The sequence below is a fragment of the Xiphophorus hellerii genome, chromosome 10 (assembly GCF_003331165.1).
Source record: "Xiphophorus hellerii strain 12219 chromosome 10, Xiphophorus_hellerii-4.1, whole genome shotgun sequence".
Taxonomy (NCBI): Eukaryota; Metazoa; Chordata; class Actinopteri; order Cyprinodontiformes; family Poeciliidae; genus Xiphophorus; species Xiphophorus hellerii.
This window is the reverse complement of record NC_045681.1, coordinates 13,451,743-13,467,053: the sequence shown is the minus strand read 5'-3', so window position 1 is coordinate 13,467,053 and position 15,311 is coordinate 13,451,743. Positions and strand designations below refer to the sequence as shown.

Below are 15,311 nucleotides of genomic sequence, written 5' to 3'. Positions count from 1 at the left end.
TCCTCAGGGATACGGATCCGTCACTCCTTGCTCGTTCCTTCATGCCTGGCGTGCCAAAGACAGCTGGGAAAACAGTCTCTGCCCCGATGATCTGCGCTCGCATCAGGGACATCACAGTTCGGCTGCATGGCACTTTACAGAAGTCTGAGAAACCCAACGCAGGATTGTTATAAAAACAAGGTTCAATTAAAGTGGGTTAAACATTTAATTGAAAAGGGATGTCTTAATGTCTGTATGTCCACATACAACTTCTGAGGCTAGACGTGAAATATAGTTTTCTAGCGTCCAAAAAAAAAGAGTGGGCCAAGACGTATCCATAGTGATGTAGAAGAAAGATGCCTACAGCTGCACTGAGCCATTGCTGTCATTGTCTTAAATTTTATGCTTAGATCTTACAGAAAGTTCCAAGTTTAACTTTTTTTTCTTTCTGTCTGTCTCTCTCTTTTCAATGCAAACTTTCGTGGCATCTGATGTACTTTGCCATCAGAAGTTAAGAAAGTGTTTAAGCGAAGCCGCACGAGCTCGCAGAGCTAATCGCTTCAAGACTGTTGAGGAGCGAACAGGATCACTGAGACTGAGGCTTATACGTTCAAGAGAGGATGAGAGCCGGGGAGGAGCTACAACCTGCAGAGAGGAAGACCGTGGGGGGGGATAAGTATAGAGAGCAGCGATAAAGAGGTAATCATCTCCACTCAACGCATATTTCATCCAGCGGGGTTATTAGGAGCACAGAGATGAGTCAAATCCACACAGATGCCCCTCTTCTCTTTCTCCCTCTGTATTTCCCCGAGTCCTGATCCCTGGCACAGAGCCCAGCTCTCTCATTCTCAGCCATTCACAGGAATTTTACTGTTTCACTGATTCATTGTAATAGTTTATTGATGAGCCAAAGCAATACACAAGGCCATGCAGTGCAAAAAACAACAAAAAAACCCACACACACAAAAAAACCACCACCAACAACAAAAAACAAAGAACAAACAAAATTCCACAAGATTTTAATTAAAAGGTTCACATGAGCTTCTTTGAGATGCTATTTTATGTTTTGAAGCCGTAGATAACCGAGTCACTATATATTGTTTATAGATAGGGGGCAGTGTTCTCAAAGAGAAAATGATAAGGAAAATTTCAAATACTCTCAGTAGGTTACTTTTATAATGTGTGTTGAGAAAAAATACTGTAATATTTAAACCAGATAAAGAATTTAAATGCAAAGATTTATTGCCAAAAACCTATCCTCATTCATCACGGTAAACATTTTAATATCTCTCATTTATTGTCTAAGTGAATTTTTACAAGACTATTTATTATATATGTACATATGTTTTTTACCTGAAAATGCAGCCCGACTTAATTTGTGGCACCAGTTTAAATGAAATCACGTTTAGCTCCTGTCCTTCCTGTTCTGTTGGTGAACAGACCGCCGTTGCCCTCCTCATTCAGCACCACGCAGAGGATGAATCTGTTCGCCTCCTGCATGGAGACAAAAATAGCTCCTAATAATGAAAGATTGATGCAAAGTAAGCTTGTCATTACATGCTGCAGTAGACAATTAGGTGCCTTCCAACATACAGCCAGGCCGCTCTGATTTTTTTCTACTCTTCTCTCCAACATTTCTTCCTTGTTTTCCCTTTGCCTCCCAGTCTCTCTGTTCCTCTTCCACGCTGCCTGAATACGTAAAGTCATTTGGAAAACGTTTTCTTTGGAGTTCAAAAAGACAGTGATTTATTTGCACTGGTGGCAAATCTGATGCATATGAAGTACTTTAAGGTCTTGTTTATGCGAGGCTACACCAAACAGAAACATGTTTTACTCAAAGGTTTAAGAATTGAAACGTAAATAATTAACAAAGTGTTCAACAAGTTTAGTTGTATATTCGTTCCACTTGTTTAGACAGAGATCAGAAATACCTCCTACAGTCTGAAAACTAAAATCCACTCCCTAAAACTCAAAATTCAGTGTAAGGTCTCTATGTAAAAGTAATCTCATTTGATTTTTGGACAGTTTGAAATGATATTAGTGTCCTAATTATTAGATCTGAAATCATGAACTAAAAACATACATAGACATTCTTTATTTTTTTAAATCTGGGACTATAGGTTTCTCAACGAGCCCCCAATGAGTTCGTGTATGTGAAAAGCAAAACTGAAAGATGTAGTAGCAACCATTTTACTTTAAGCTAAACTAGATGCAAAATCCTTGAAAAACAATTTGCAACATATGTTTATATAATAATTTTGAATTTCTGTTGTTCAGCCTTGGAGAGAACTACCTGAAAGGAAGGAAGTGAAGAAGGACAGAAGAACAGAAGGAGGTAGGGGAAAAGGAATGAAGGAATGGTGAAAAGGAGGAACCTATCTGTTACAATATACAGATATGTGCTGTGACGTTGTCTCCATCCTACACTAACCAACACTTACAAACCTGTCACTATTTAACCTAGTTCACTTCTCCAGGTGCTCCTATTAAAATCTCTTACCTCTCCTCATTTTATCAGCCTGCAGGGTTGTGCAGGCTGCACCCGTGATAGTGGCTGGCTGCATTCAGAAACACCAGGAGGACTGACATCTCAATGGACTCCCTATTCCATCACTATCAGCTTACAGCCTGTAATTACGCCCAATCATCTTGGATCAAGGCTTTCGGCCTGAACGGCCCAGCGTAACATCTGCTGCCTGGACGACCTGGCTTAGGAGGACTTTCATATGGAAAGGTGAGCTAATAGTGGTGCAGCAAAAGAGGAGGGAGTGTGACGTTAACAGGTACTGAAGCCCATTCACAAGATGTTTTTTTTTTCTTTCTGAGAGCAGGTGCTCAGAGGTATTTCTCATCACCCCTCTGCCAGTGATGAAGCTTTAGAGCGCTGCAATAAATCTATGTATTTAATTTTGAGGAGTCTAAATTAAAGGGCATTCTGCTGTTTTGAGACCAAAATAGGCTTTATTGTCACCACAGAAATGTCTTTATATAAGTAGGATATTTATATGTAAGTTGACATTTTTTCCCCTAAGATTCTTTCTGGAAACCATTTAGTACATCCTTAACAGCAACTGCTAGATATTAAGAAACTGACTCCCAATATTTCCTGTTTGTATTATTATTCTTTTCTTTTTCTTTGTCTTCAAATTACTTTATGTGATTGACTAACAAAACAGATCAGTATCAATTTCCTCTGATTGCTTGTCAAAAAACATGTGATTTAATTAGCCCAGTCTTCAATGTAAATAGTTGATTGTGCAGCAAATAAGTTTTTTTATGCTTAGTAAGATAAAACATAGAATGTTAAATGTAGAACATCTGAATACTTAAAAGTAGAGATTACAGTGGCTTTTGTGCTCGTATGTTTCAAAAATACATTTTGAAAACATAATTTCTTTTTTTAATGCTTGTTAGTAATATTTGTTTGAGTTGAAGGTACTCTGAGACTGGTTTCTATCTGTCAGAAGCAGAATTAACTCATTTTGCCATTTTAGCCGCAGCTGCTTGTCGGATTGCATTGCAGCTTGCAGTAAAGTCATATTTGTTTGATACTGCTCATACTTACCCACAGTGGAATGTGACAGAGCAATTTTTTTTTGTTTCTTGTTGATGCATGCAGGAAAATTTAAAAATGTGATTACCTCTGGGGAATAGCAGAGAACAAAACTAATCCAAGTTTGCTTCACATATTACATAAGAGTAAAATCCACATTAACAAGGACACTTTCTGTTCATCATATTCCATTTGCAAACTCTGCGTTCGCCTACACACCCATTCCCGTTTAGCCTGCGCAAACAACTTGATCAGACCCTGAAGCCTGTGGGCTGAGAAACAAGCCACGGCCCTTCATTGCCATTAATCATTTCATTTGGACTTTGGTGGAAAATCAAGCAAACACTGAAGAATCACACCCGACTCTGGGCTGAGTGAGCTTGTGTCTGCGCTGAACTCGGCACCAAAGAGCTGGCAGCGACATCGGCAGCAGAGCTGTAGAACAGGCGCACGAAATAAACTGACACTGTAGGAGATTAAGCCAGACAGCAGCCTTCAAACCACATGCACTAAGAGATCAGGGAGAAAATGAACAGTTCTTCTTTATGTTTATATCAATAATAATTGCGGATCTAATTATGGGAAGGCTAATCCAAGGTGTTCAACTTGTCTATAGCAGTTGATTTGAGCTTAAAAGCAACAAAAGAAAATGCCTGAGTCTTTCTCATCCATAAAGAAGCTTGGAAAATGTTGAAAGCTCGGCAATCAGCCGAAATTAGCTTTATAAACTTTTCATAGGTTTTTCTGCAACCCTTTGAAACAACATTCTGAGTGCAGAAGTCTTAAATGATCTTAACCACTGCATTTCCTTTCATACCACTATAGGATTCAGTTGTAGAAAATTACTTCTTGACATGCAGAAAACTCACAACTAACCTAAAAAATTAAAAATAAAATAAAAATCACTGCTCAAAATTTGTTTTGTTTTTCTTCCAAGTACAGACTGTTCTTCTATCGTTTCTCCAATAATTCTCCAGGTTCTCAATGGTATTTCACGGTTTATCTTAGGACCCTAGCTTGATGTTTACATAATAAATTTGACCAGAACATCACAGTACTGCACTAACAAACGGAGAAAAGTGGTCAGGTGGCTTACTTTACAGTGTTCATATTTTGTCACATAACAAGAAATACAGTTGCATTTTGTTCATGTGGAAGACCAACACAAAGTATCACATAACTTCAGTAGATTATAATTGGTTCTAAAATCATGATTGAAAATCTGAAAGAGTTGTGTGTATATTTGTATTCAGTGCCTCTAAGTTGATACTTAGTAACTGCAAGTGTTTTGGGGTATGTCTCTCCAGATCCATACACCTGGGACCTGAAATTTCTGCGAATATGTCTTTGCAAAATAACTGTAGCTCCATCCAAGTGGGTGGAGAGGTTCTGCGAACAGCATTTCTTAATTGCAGCAGATTCCTCATTAGATTTGCAAATACACTTTGATGTATCCCATGTAATTGTACCCTTGGTGGTATGATTATCCTGCTTGAAGTTAAATCTCCTCTCCAGTCTTTTACAACCTCTAAGTTTTTATTTCAGGATTGCCATGTATTTAGCTGAATCCATTTTCCTATTAACACTGACCTGCTTCTCTGCCCCTGCTGCAACAAAAGAATCACCACAGCATGTTGCTTCAATCATGTTTTACCCACGGGATGTGTACAGAGTAGTCCCCCAAGATTTATACATAATCTCATCTGACCACAGCACCTTCTTCCCCATATTTGCAGTTTACACTATGTGGCTTGTGGAAAACTGAGAGTAGGATTTCTTATAGGTTTCTTTCAGCAAGGAAATCCGGATTGAAGCTGTAGGTTTGCAGCTTAAAAGACCAACTTTAGGGCAGTGGTGCCCAAAGTCAGTCCTCAAATGAAAGTGCCCTTTGACATTCTGGTTAGAAGATAGTCAGGTAACTTTTGTGTTTTAGCAGAGCTGCATCTTAATCCAAAAAATGGTCACTAGTTGTTACAAAGTCCAGAATCTTCAGAAAGTCCAAAGAACCTGGAGAAGAGACCGGCTCCTCCTAACGTGAAACATGTAGACATTTGTACGCTACTACATGATTACCTCAGATCTGGATAGTTGTAGTAATTTTCCCCTGAAACTATTCTCCAAGGAGCACTTGCATCCAAGCTCTGTATGGTTTTGGCAAAGGTTTAGAAAGGCTGAAGCAGTTACTGTTTATTTAACAAAACTCAGAAACATGATATCAAACACTCACCATGTGTGTTGGAACGTGCTCTCTGAATGGATTAACTCTTGGGTGTTTTTGATATCATGCCCAACTTCTGCATTATTTACACTTTGCTTTAGCTTTCTGAACTGAAGTTTTTATTTATAACAACACTAATAGACAGGCTGCTCAGACTTTTGCTGTAGTCATATGGTAACAAGCACCAGAAAGCATTTCAGAAGGTGGTGTGTATTTATGTAACAGCTAAAAGTTCTAACTCTCCAAAAACCCATCGTCCTTGCTTCCTTTTTCCTGTTTTGCCTCAGTCAGTGGTTCTCTAACTTTTTATACCAAGTCCAATGTAAATACTAAGATATCTAAGCATGACCTTTTTTCCCACATAGTCAAAAATGAAATATACCCTAAAACAGCCTCAAACATACCCTCTGAATGCTGTGATTGCAGCTAGCGTTGCATCAACCAAATCCTGATCTGAAGGTACATTCCAATACAAATCTGATCATAAAAAGTAAGGTGATAGAATCCGTATGAGATTTTTACCTTATGAGTTTTTATGTAATCAACATTATTTCTGTGAAAATCATTTCATTTCAAAGATTTAAAAAAAAGACTCAATATACTAAATGTAATTTAATATTTGCTTCAGTGTTGAACATCTGACATCAATATATTGGCATTATCAGCTTAGAGGTCAACAAAGGTTAGCTATGAACAAAAGTTGCCGCCTATGCGGCTCTTTGTCCGGACAACACCCTGTTTGACCTCATGTTTAGTCTTAGAAGGGGGTCATTAAGGGCTTAAAGCTGCAATGTAATGAAAATGTTGTGACAACAGCAGAGGGATGAAGTAAAAACAGGCTTTAGCAGGCAGCTGAGCCTCTACTCAGGGGACCAACAGTGGGGTTTAGAGGGAGAAAAATGATGGTTATCTGCACACCCTTGAGACATTGATATTAGCTTTGAGACCACTGGATAGACTTGATGATAACCCTGCCGAAACCCTGTCATATAGAGCAGAGAGCTGGCTGTGTCAGAGGGACGGGGTCAGCTCAGGGGAGGAATTGGTCTTGAAGTCGGTTGTTAAGGTCGGATCAGGAAGAATGACAAAACATGAAGGCAATGCAAAAAAAAAAAAAAAATCTGTGTATTTAATCAACTTGGCAACAGCAGTAATTTTATCCCAGGAAATGTGCTCCATTGTGCGATACTAAATGTAAGAATCCTTTATGTGCTTCTTTGTTAGCAGCCGCTTTCCACTTTTGACTGCATTCATCATAATTCAGAGGCTTGTTTTCCCACTGTATGGCTACTGGGTAGTTGGATGTGACAAAAATGAAGAGTAATGTGCTTTGTCCCAGCTCCTTTGTCCATTTGCAGACTCTGCTTTTTGCTTGCTTGTTTTTGCCTTCAGCTTTTTCTCCCTCTTTTTTCCCCCTCCCAGCCCAGTTAGTTCTACTCCAAGCCAAAAGCACTTCCACATGCTGTAGCAGAAATCAAGAGCTTTGTGCCAGACTGAGAGTTAGCCTCAGCTTTGGACTCTTGCCTGCTTTAACTTCTCCATGTTTTCAACCAGCTGCACCACCCAGTATTTTTCAGTAAGAAACACCCTAGGTATGCTATGTAAGTTGGCCCAAGACAGGCCACACCATTTACAAAACTTCTTTCAGTTCAGATTTTTTCAAAATACAGTTATGAAAAAATCCCGAGGAGCCAATAAATACATTTATCAGCACCCCATTTTGACAGAGAGAGAATTTTTTTGACTGAAGAATTTTATTACTTTTAGATTTAGAGTAACCTTTCTCGGTAGTACATGTAAAACTGAGTCAGACTCGCAGAGAGGACTGATAATCTGTTCTTTTGCAAACTCCATTTGGATGTACGCAGATACACTCTCCTGCTTAAGAACAAAAATTATTGAAAAACATCTTTGGACAACTTGTCTTGCGATACAAAGTCAATGAAGTGCTATGTGAATTGTGCAGGGGGCTTAGTTAAGCAGTAAAATGGATACTTTGGATTACAGTGAGGCACAGAACCTTCGTTCATATCTAACTGGAGCGGTACATTTTGAAATATGCAGTGTGTTTTGATATGAGCATTATGTGACACACTGCTGGACAATCAAAGATGGAGATATTGCAAGTGTTCCCTGGGCTGGGTGTGGTCCGCAGTCCTTGAGTTTCACATGTGTGGCTCAGACTAATACAGGAAATTGCAGACAAATACATTATTTGCATTCAGGTTGTAGCAACCACATCCACTGTTGCCACAAAACATGGCAATAAATACTGCCTACCAACTGCCAGCACTTGATTCCAGACAGTGTGACTTCTTTCGGCACCGAAGGCCAGAATCTCCGCACTCTATTTCAAATCTCTTCATCCATCCCCACTAACTCATCTGCCCCCCTCCTGCCTCAGAAATTGGCCAGCCTGCTTCCCCTGAAAACAGCTATGGAGCCTGGAGGAAGGACAAAACTATTATCGCTCTCATTGCAGCAGGAACCTGCAGACTGTTTACCAATCTGTCTGCTTTCTTGTGGTCAAACATGCTGAAGCAAAGTGCTTTCCTCTTCTGACCACTTAGAAACACCTATTTCTCAGAGTGATTCAACAGCATGTCTGATAATCATGGTTTTTGGGGAGATTTTTTTCCAAACAACCAGAAGTCTCTTTTGACATTATGAAGTTGCAGACAAACAATTGATTAGATAAGCAAAAAAGAGGCCTATGGTCGCTCTGGAGGAGGTGCAGAGATTAACACCTCAAGTGGAAAAACCTGTAGGAAGCTATTATTTGGTCACTCCACAATCCTGGACTTTGTCAACATTAAGCATGCACAATCTACACCGACTATTCTTTTCTCTTTACATTTTGAACCCCAGTTGATAGTGATATAGTAGGTGAATGAATGGGGGAAAAAAAGCTGTTCCTTTTCGATAGCAGGAGGGAGTTGGAGCTGAAGGACACAGAGCAGTTTTCAGCTCAGGTGAAGTGTCTGCAGATGTCTTCACCTAGTAATGGATCCCACAAAGGGGCTTTGTCTGGAAGAGATGAATAAATGTTTAAATTGAAGGAAAGCAGAGGGATAAGGTGATTTAAAGACACCAAAAGGATTTTTGTTTTTATATTGAATTTATTAATGTCAGCTGAAGGAGATTAAACGTTTGATTTGTTGAAAAATGTATCACTTAAGTTTCACTTTACCTTTCTTGGTAAAATCTTTCAGATCCAGTCTTCATTTAAAAGTTTAGTTTGAGTTGAATTTACTGACGTTTACCGAAATGTCAGCAGCAGCACTTTGTATCTTTTCAGAATGATAATGTATTGGAAAACAAAATACTATCTGGAGAAAAATGCTTGAACGTCCATCCATCCATCCATCCATCCATCCATCCATCCATCCATCCATCCATCCATCCAAACAGCGAGCTAGCTAGCCATACAGTTAAGTGCAGCGATATATTTATAATTTTCTCCTCTTACCACAGCAATCACTTATTAATAATCGCAAAAGCCATAACCTAAAACCGTACTACTGCAACAGACTGAACGTTCTGCTCTTTGTGTGGGAAATATGAGTGTTTTTTTTTTTTTTGTAGCTTTGTTGTCAGTTGCTATGGCAACGAGTCTGCACGTAATTAATATCTACATGTCCAAGTTTGATTGAGTTAACAGAATTATTCTACTGCGGCAGCGCGGCCTTGTATGACATGTAAAAGAATAGTCTTTTTGCCCTCCAGCGTTTTCCACATGCGTGAAATTTCCATATGTAAACAATAACATGCAGGGGGTCTATATTTGTAAATCTGATTGTGATGAAGTCAGTGCCTCACCAGCTATGAACGTCACCGCACGTCACCGACATCCATCCGTACATACATCCATTTTCTGTATTTAAAGTTTGATCTCCATATAAAAATAAAACAAAAACCTGAATAAATTCAAGGTGAAATTTTGTATTTGTATTTTATAAACTTGCTTAAAAGTACTAAGAACTTCTCAAAAAAAAAAAAAACTACATAAGAAATGTGTAAGAGCTCTCCAATGAAAGACACCAGCACGCACTTTGAGGAAACAGTTTTGTTTCTCACTCTTAGTTGATTGATTGATCGTACTTGTTGTGTTTAAAATCATATACAGTTCATTAAATGAACAGCTAATTGGAAAAAAAAAATTAGTGGTAGATGTAATAAAACAAATTGGACTTTTGAAGGGAGATTTGAACTCTCGTTAACACAATGCTCTCAAATCCAAGACAAATTGAAGGACCTGTTAGTTCTCTGCTGGGTGTTGGGATCAAACTGAATTAACAGTAGCAAACGCTGAGAGAGCGGTGCCACATAAATTAACCATCTGTTTTTAATGGATGGAGTTTTAATGTGCAACAGAATAACATTATCTTGTCAGTGGAAGCACAGGTGGCAGAAATGAAACACATCCATCATTTTCCTGCTTTCGGAGCACACAGAGTGTTTCCTTATGAGCAAAAGTTCTCTGCAGAAACAATCACACATGCAGGGCGTCCTTTCCAGCAAGCGCCCAAGAATTGTAAACTAGATGTCTGGTTTGTAATTTTCTTTTTTACCAAAGAATCGATAGATTCTGCAGCGTTCTTGACGGAATGCATCGAAGCGTGCTGCACAGCCTAATGGACCTACAAGTTCCCATCTGTTAGTGGAAGAGATCTCAGTGGGTCCTCCCCTTTTCTGTCCAAACACAAAACTCAGAGAGCAGGAAAAAAATAAAAGCTGATCATTTCTATTGGAATTGCAGAAAACAAACAGACAACTGCAGGATGGACATTTGGTCCTTAACCATTCAGGAATTTTACAAGCAAGAAAACTGCAAGATGTGTTTTGTTTTCACCTCGTTCTGTTGGTTTCAAACATGACTTGTTATTACAGGCATTCAATGTTATTCTGCACTTCTGATGTTGTACTATTGCATCTATTTGCATGGAAACACGTGGACACACTTTATTGAAATGAGGTACTATGGTCATATCAGAATTTAAGGGGAAACTACTATGACAACAACATCGGAATATTGAAAAATGTTGATAGCAGCGCCATGTTGTTGAGAACCATTTCTTCAGCAGATACAGGGGATCTGGTCAAGGTTTATGGGAAGATAAGTGGTGTTAAAAACAGGTCAAGCCTAAAGAAAAATGTGTTGGAGGCTGCAACACACTTCAGGCTGGGTTAGAGGTTCATCTTTCTGCAGGACGAAGACACTACACTTACAGCCAAGGCTTCAGCCTAGGCTAACTATTTTAACATCTAAGTGTTAGAATGACCTAGTCAAAGTCATTCGGACAGTCAGACTGAGATTGCATTTATTTGTGGGGAAGAATGACAAACCCCAGAAGACATGTGGCTATAATTGCAGCAAAATCTGGTTTTACAAATGATTGACTCAAGGGGGATAAACACAAGTGTATGCCACACTTCTCAGAGTTTTGTTGTAGGGTTTTTGAAAACTTAATGTTGGTCTATCACAGTGGTGTGCAACTTGTGGCTCTGGAGCTATAAGTGGTCTTTGGACTTGCAATAGATCTTAATGACTTTGGCTAAATTGATAAAGAACCAAATAATAATAATAAAGATATGGGAACATATTGTTGCTGAATTCCCACAAGAGAATAACTCTAAAAGTACCTGTAATATTTTTTACTTCTATTTTTCTTGTCATTAGGTTAATTATTTACTTTTTTAAATAGCAGAATTGAATTCAGACACATTAGAAAGTTTGCAACTAAGTATTAATTTAAAGTCATGCTACAGTCTGTAAGCTGAATGTGAGAATAATAGATGTTACTAAGCTTAAAAAAATTCAAAGGGTGTTTTGTGAGGCACTGGATGTTCCAGTTTTTTCTTATTAAAATTCATCTTAAGTTACTTTTCAAAATATTTTTCTCAGCACAAAAAAAAATTTAGCTGTCCTTTCTGATTTGTCATTTTTCTTCTGTTCAGGGAGAAAAACAATAACAAAAACACAAAGAATCTAATTATGCCCTCTGTCAATTCACCATAAAAATCTGAAAAAATAAAACAATGTGAAGTTCTTTCTGGATATATAAATGTACTTTCTAAACTTAGAGCCTTTGAGTACCCTCCCCCCCAAAATGCAAAAGGTTTCATACATAAAAAAGAACGGCAATTAGTTTTATAATGACCTCCCTGTTGGCCCCAGAAATAAAGCTGAGACCACCATCCAACACACTGGATTACACTTTGTGGTTGATGAATTTGACCAAAGTCCTTCCTGTGTTTCTTTGTCTCCATCCAAACACCACACACTAGAGTTCATTAAGTCCCATCAAATCCCTACGCGGTCTGCAAGAACATGTTTTCTTTCCTGCTTTCACCATTTTATGAGTGACCACAGAGAATTTTCCCAAGTCGAATCCCAGTGTCACTCCACCTTTCCTCCTTGTTCCTGTTTCCCTCCTTCGACTTTTCCTCCCTCATGGTCGGATGGACCACTCCTCCAAAAGTCTGGATAATCTTTTAGGTAATTAGTTTGATATATACACATAAGCAATTTTTCCAAGAGTAAATGTATTTAACTAGTGGAAATGGACATGCAATAAAGGAGCAGCAGACCAGAAATGTGTATGGCTTGGACCTTGTATATTGGTGGGCAACTTGCATTACAAAAAACACAGCATACAGCGTTTTCTAGAGCTAAGTTGGTTCGTGGAGAGCTGCATGTTTTAGAGGCATTTATCTGCTTGGACACACTTCATCTCGATGATTGTGTAATCAGCAGGCTGATGCTTAGGCAAAGAGCCATTTTTGTCCTCAGTCCAGCTGAACAAAACTCGTTTAGAGCCTCAAATGCTACCTTACCTATGAAAAAGAGACTATGTACAATTTAAACCACATATCTACAACATGTTCTCATTTTAAATAACTACTATGTTATTTATATTTTAAAATTTTAAAATAAAACTTCAACAAAATGAAAATTTTTACATTTTCTAGAATGTTAAAGAGGCAGTATTAGGCATTTTTCAGACCCATAGTGTCATTTAATAGCATAATCAGGCAACTATGTTACCTTGTTGTTATGAAATCAAACATGACATAAAAGAAATTTGATTTCACAATTTGACGCCTAGAAACACGGCCTCTGTCTCTTTAAGAAGCTCCCTTTTTTTTTTCCTACACTGCTTTCGTTAAGTCATCACAACAATGCCTTTCCGTTATGCCATTTACAGCGATTGTTAGGAGTGATTGACTGAGATGTAAGTTGGGTGATAAGCTCAGCAGACGCGTAGCTCCACCAGCTGTTTGCTAATCGCTGCTGCTGCTAGTCTGGTGGAGCTAAGTGTGGTAGACAAGGGAAGAGGTGCGAGAGAGTCAAAGATTTCTCAAACATGCATGAAAAAAAAATCAAAGCAACACGTCAGGTGTGTTTTTGATGAAGGAATTAAATTATAATATGATACAGAGCTCAAAAAACTAAATTTTACATACTGTACATCATGTTAAATATTTAAAATTATGTTTAATTCAGACACAATCCAGTTCTCTAAAGCAGACTGGGCTGAAGTTCCTCTGAAAAGATGTAAAAGACTTAGTCAGTTATAACAGTAGTTATTGCCCTCAGTGTTTTCACAACCAGTTATTAAAGACATGAAAAAAATTAACATTTTTATCTTTGCTCAGATCATCTGTGTCTAGATTAAAATGTATCTGATAATCTGAGTCCTTTTAGTGTGACAGAAAAAAGTCACTGCATTATTATTTCAGCTTTAGGAGACTTAAATGAAAAAAGTGAACATAGTGATAACAAAAACTTGCCTACAGTGGTTTACACTGGACTCACGCCTATTCATGGCTCTGAATTCATAATTGTTTTTTTTTTTAAGAACATGACCCCAAATTACTTGCAGAAAACCTGCCTATTGTGATTTTCCCCCCAAAGGACATATCTAAAACAGTAGAAAATAGAAAATGCAGCTTGGGACTGAAATATGTAGGAAAATTGTTGTCTTCCATTTGCAAAGCAATCAATCTATCAAGACTGGACATAAAGAAGCCTGTAGAAGTTAGTTTATGCATTAGTGCTAAGACTGTTTCCACTGTGTGTATTAATTCACATTAAGGCATATTTGGTGTTTGAACTAATACAATAGGCAGTTCTAAGTATTCTTAGAGGGAGACTCATGTATTTGTGGATTTCAGCTTTCTTGCAGGTGGTCTTGTTTCACTGTATTACCTGAAGTAATAACACTATGAATAACACACAAGTATAGCAACCTGACACATATCTGATTAGTCAGCCTGTAGTTGTATCTTGTGAGATGCAGGTTTAAGGCAGCATTAGAAGAGTGATGGCTGGCTCTACCTTAGTATGCACACAATGAATGGGTTGTTTGTACAACCATATATAAGCATAAGTACATGTCTTTGATCGAGCTTAACCTTAAGTGGGCTGCATTTCATCAAAACACTTTGATCTGTAGATCTACGATATAAATGATATAGGGAAAAAAATGTGTATATATATATATATATAGTACAGACCAAAAGTTTGGACACAACTGTGTGTCCAAACTTTTGGTCTGTACTGTATATATATATATATATATATATATATATATATATATGCTTTAACATATATATACATTTATATATTTGGTCACATATATAAACGTGACCAAATAATAAATGTTATTTGGTCACGTTTATTATGACCAAATAAACGTGGTCATGAGACGTTTATTTGAAGCTCTGCAACCAAGAAGACTAGAGAATCAGCCGGTAAGATAACTTGTCGCAGAAGTGCTTGTGGGAAGGTTTTAGAGGCAATTAATTAGAAACCATTAAAAAAAAAAAAAGCTGGTTCCTGTTTGCTTTAAGGAGGAGGAGGTCATTGTTGTAATGGGATTAACCTCTCCACAGAGATTGTTAAATCACTTAGATTTGGCTTGTTAATCTGATTTGGGCTTGTCTGGCCTTAGCGTGAGTCTCCAGAACCACCCCAGCAGTTATAACTGTCATGAAACACCGCAGGAAGCTCGCATAACTTTTCATTTTGTCCAATATCTACTCTAGGTAACTAATATTCTATTATCCTCCCCTTCTACTGACCTTTAAATTGGGGACTTCTCCTCACGTAAACACGGTAATCAGGTTTCCTGGTCTTCAGCTGAGCCTAATTCAAGATAACTGAAAACTCAATTGTCTAAGTGTGATTTAGTTAGTGCCTGGCCTAATTAAAGTCCTGGAAACGACCTCCAAAGTTCTGCGCGGCATTAATCAGCTAAGACACCTCATCAGCCACCAGAGGAACGTTAGCGAGGGCTTGTGCTCTTACGGCTTTATGCCTGTGAGTCTGAGAGAGTGATTTCCTGGTCTTTAACCCCTGAAAGGATCAGCCACACTGGGGTCTATTGACAGTCCTAATCCGCCCCCCCTTGTTCAAGCCTACCACTATACTGACACCGCACACGTTCCTCATTTTCCCCTGACGTGACATCACACACAGGAAGGGTTTCGCCCTATCGTTCTCGGGCTCAGGAGTCCAAAGTGACGCTTGCTCACCTCTCACCCCTGTTCAAGCGT

The 15,311-nt window shown here is 38.4% G+C and overlaps 1 long non-coding RNA gene across 1 annotated transcript; it reads left to right on the top strand.

The window, feature by feature from the left end:
- Positions 1 to 493: 493 nt before the first annotated feature.
- On the top strand, positions 494 to 3,050 carry LOC116727586 (uncharacterized). The gene is made up of 3 exons (XR_004340826.1): positions 494 to 678; positions 2,257 to 2,314; positions 2,498 to 3,050. It is a non-coding gene; the product is annotated as an uncharacterized LOC116727586 (long non-coding RNA).
- The last annotated feature ends 12,261 nt before the right edge of the window (positions 3,051 to 15,311 follow it).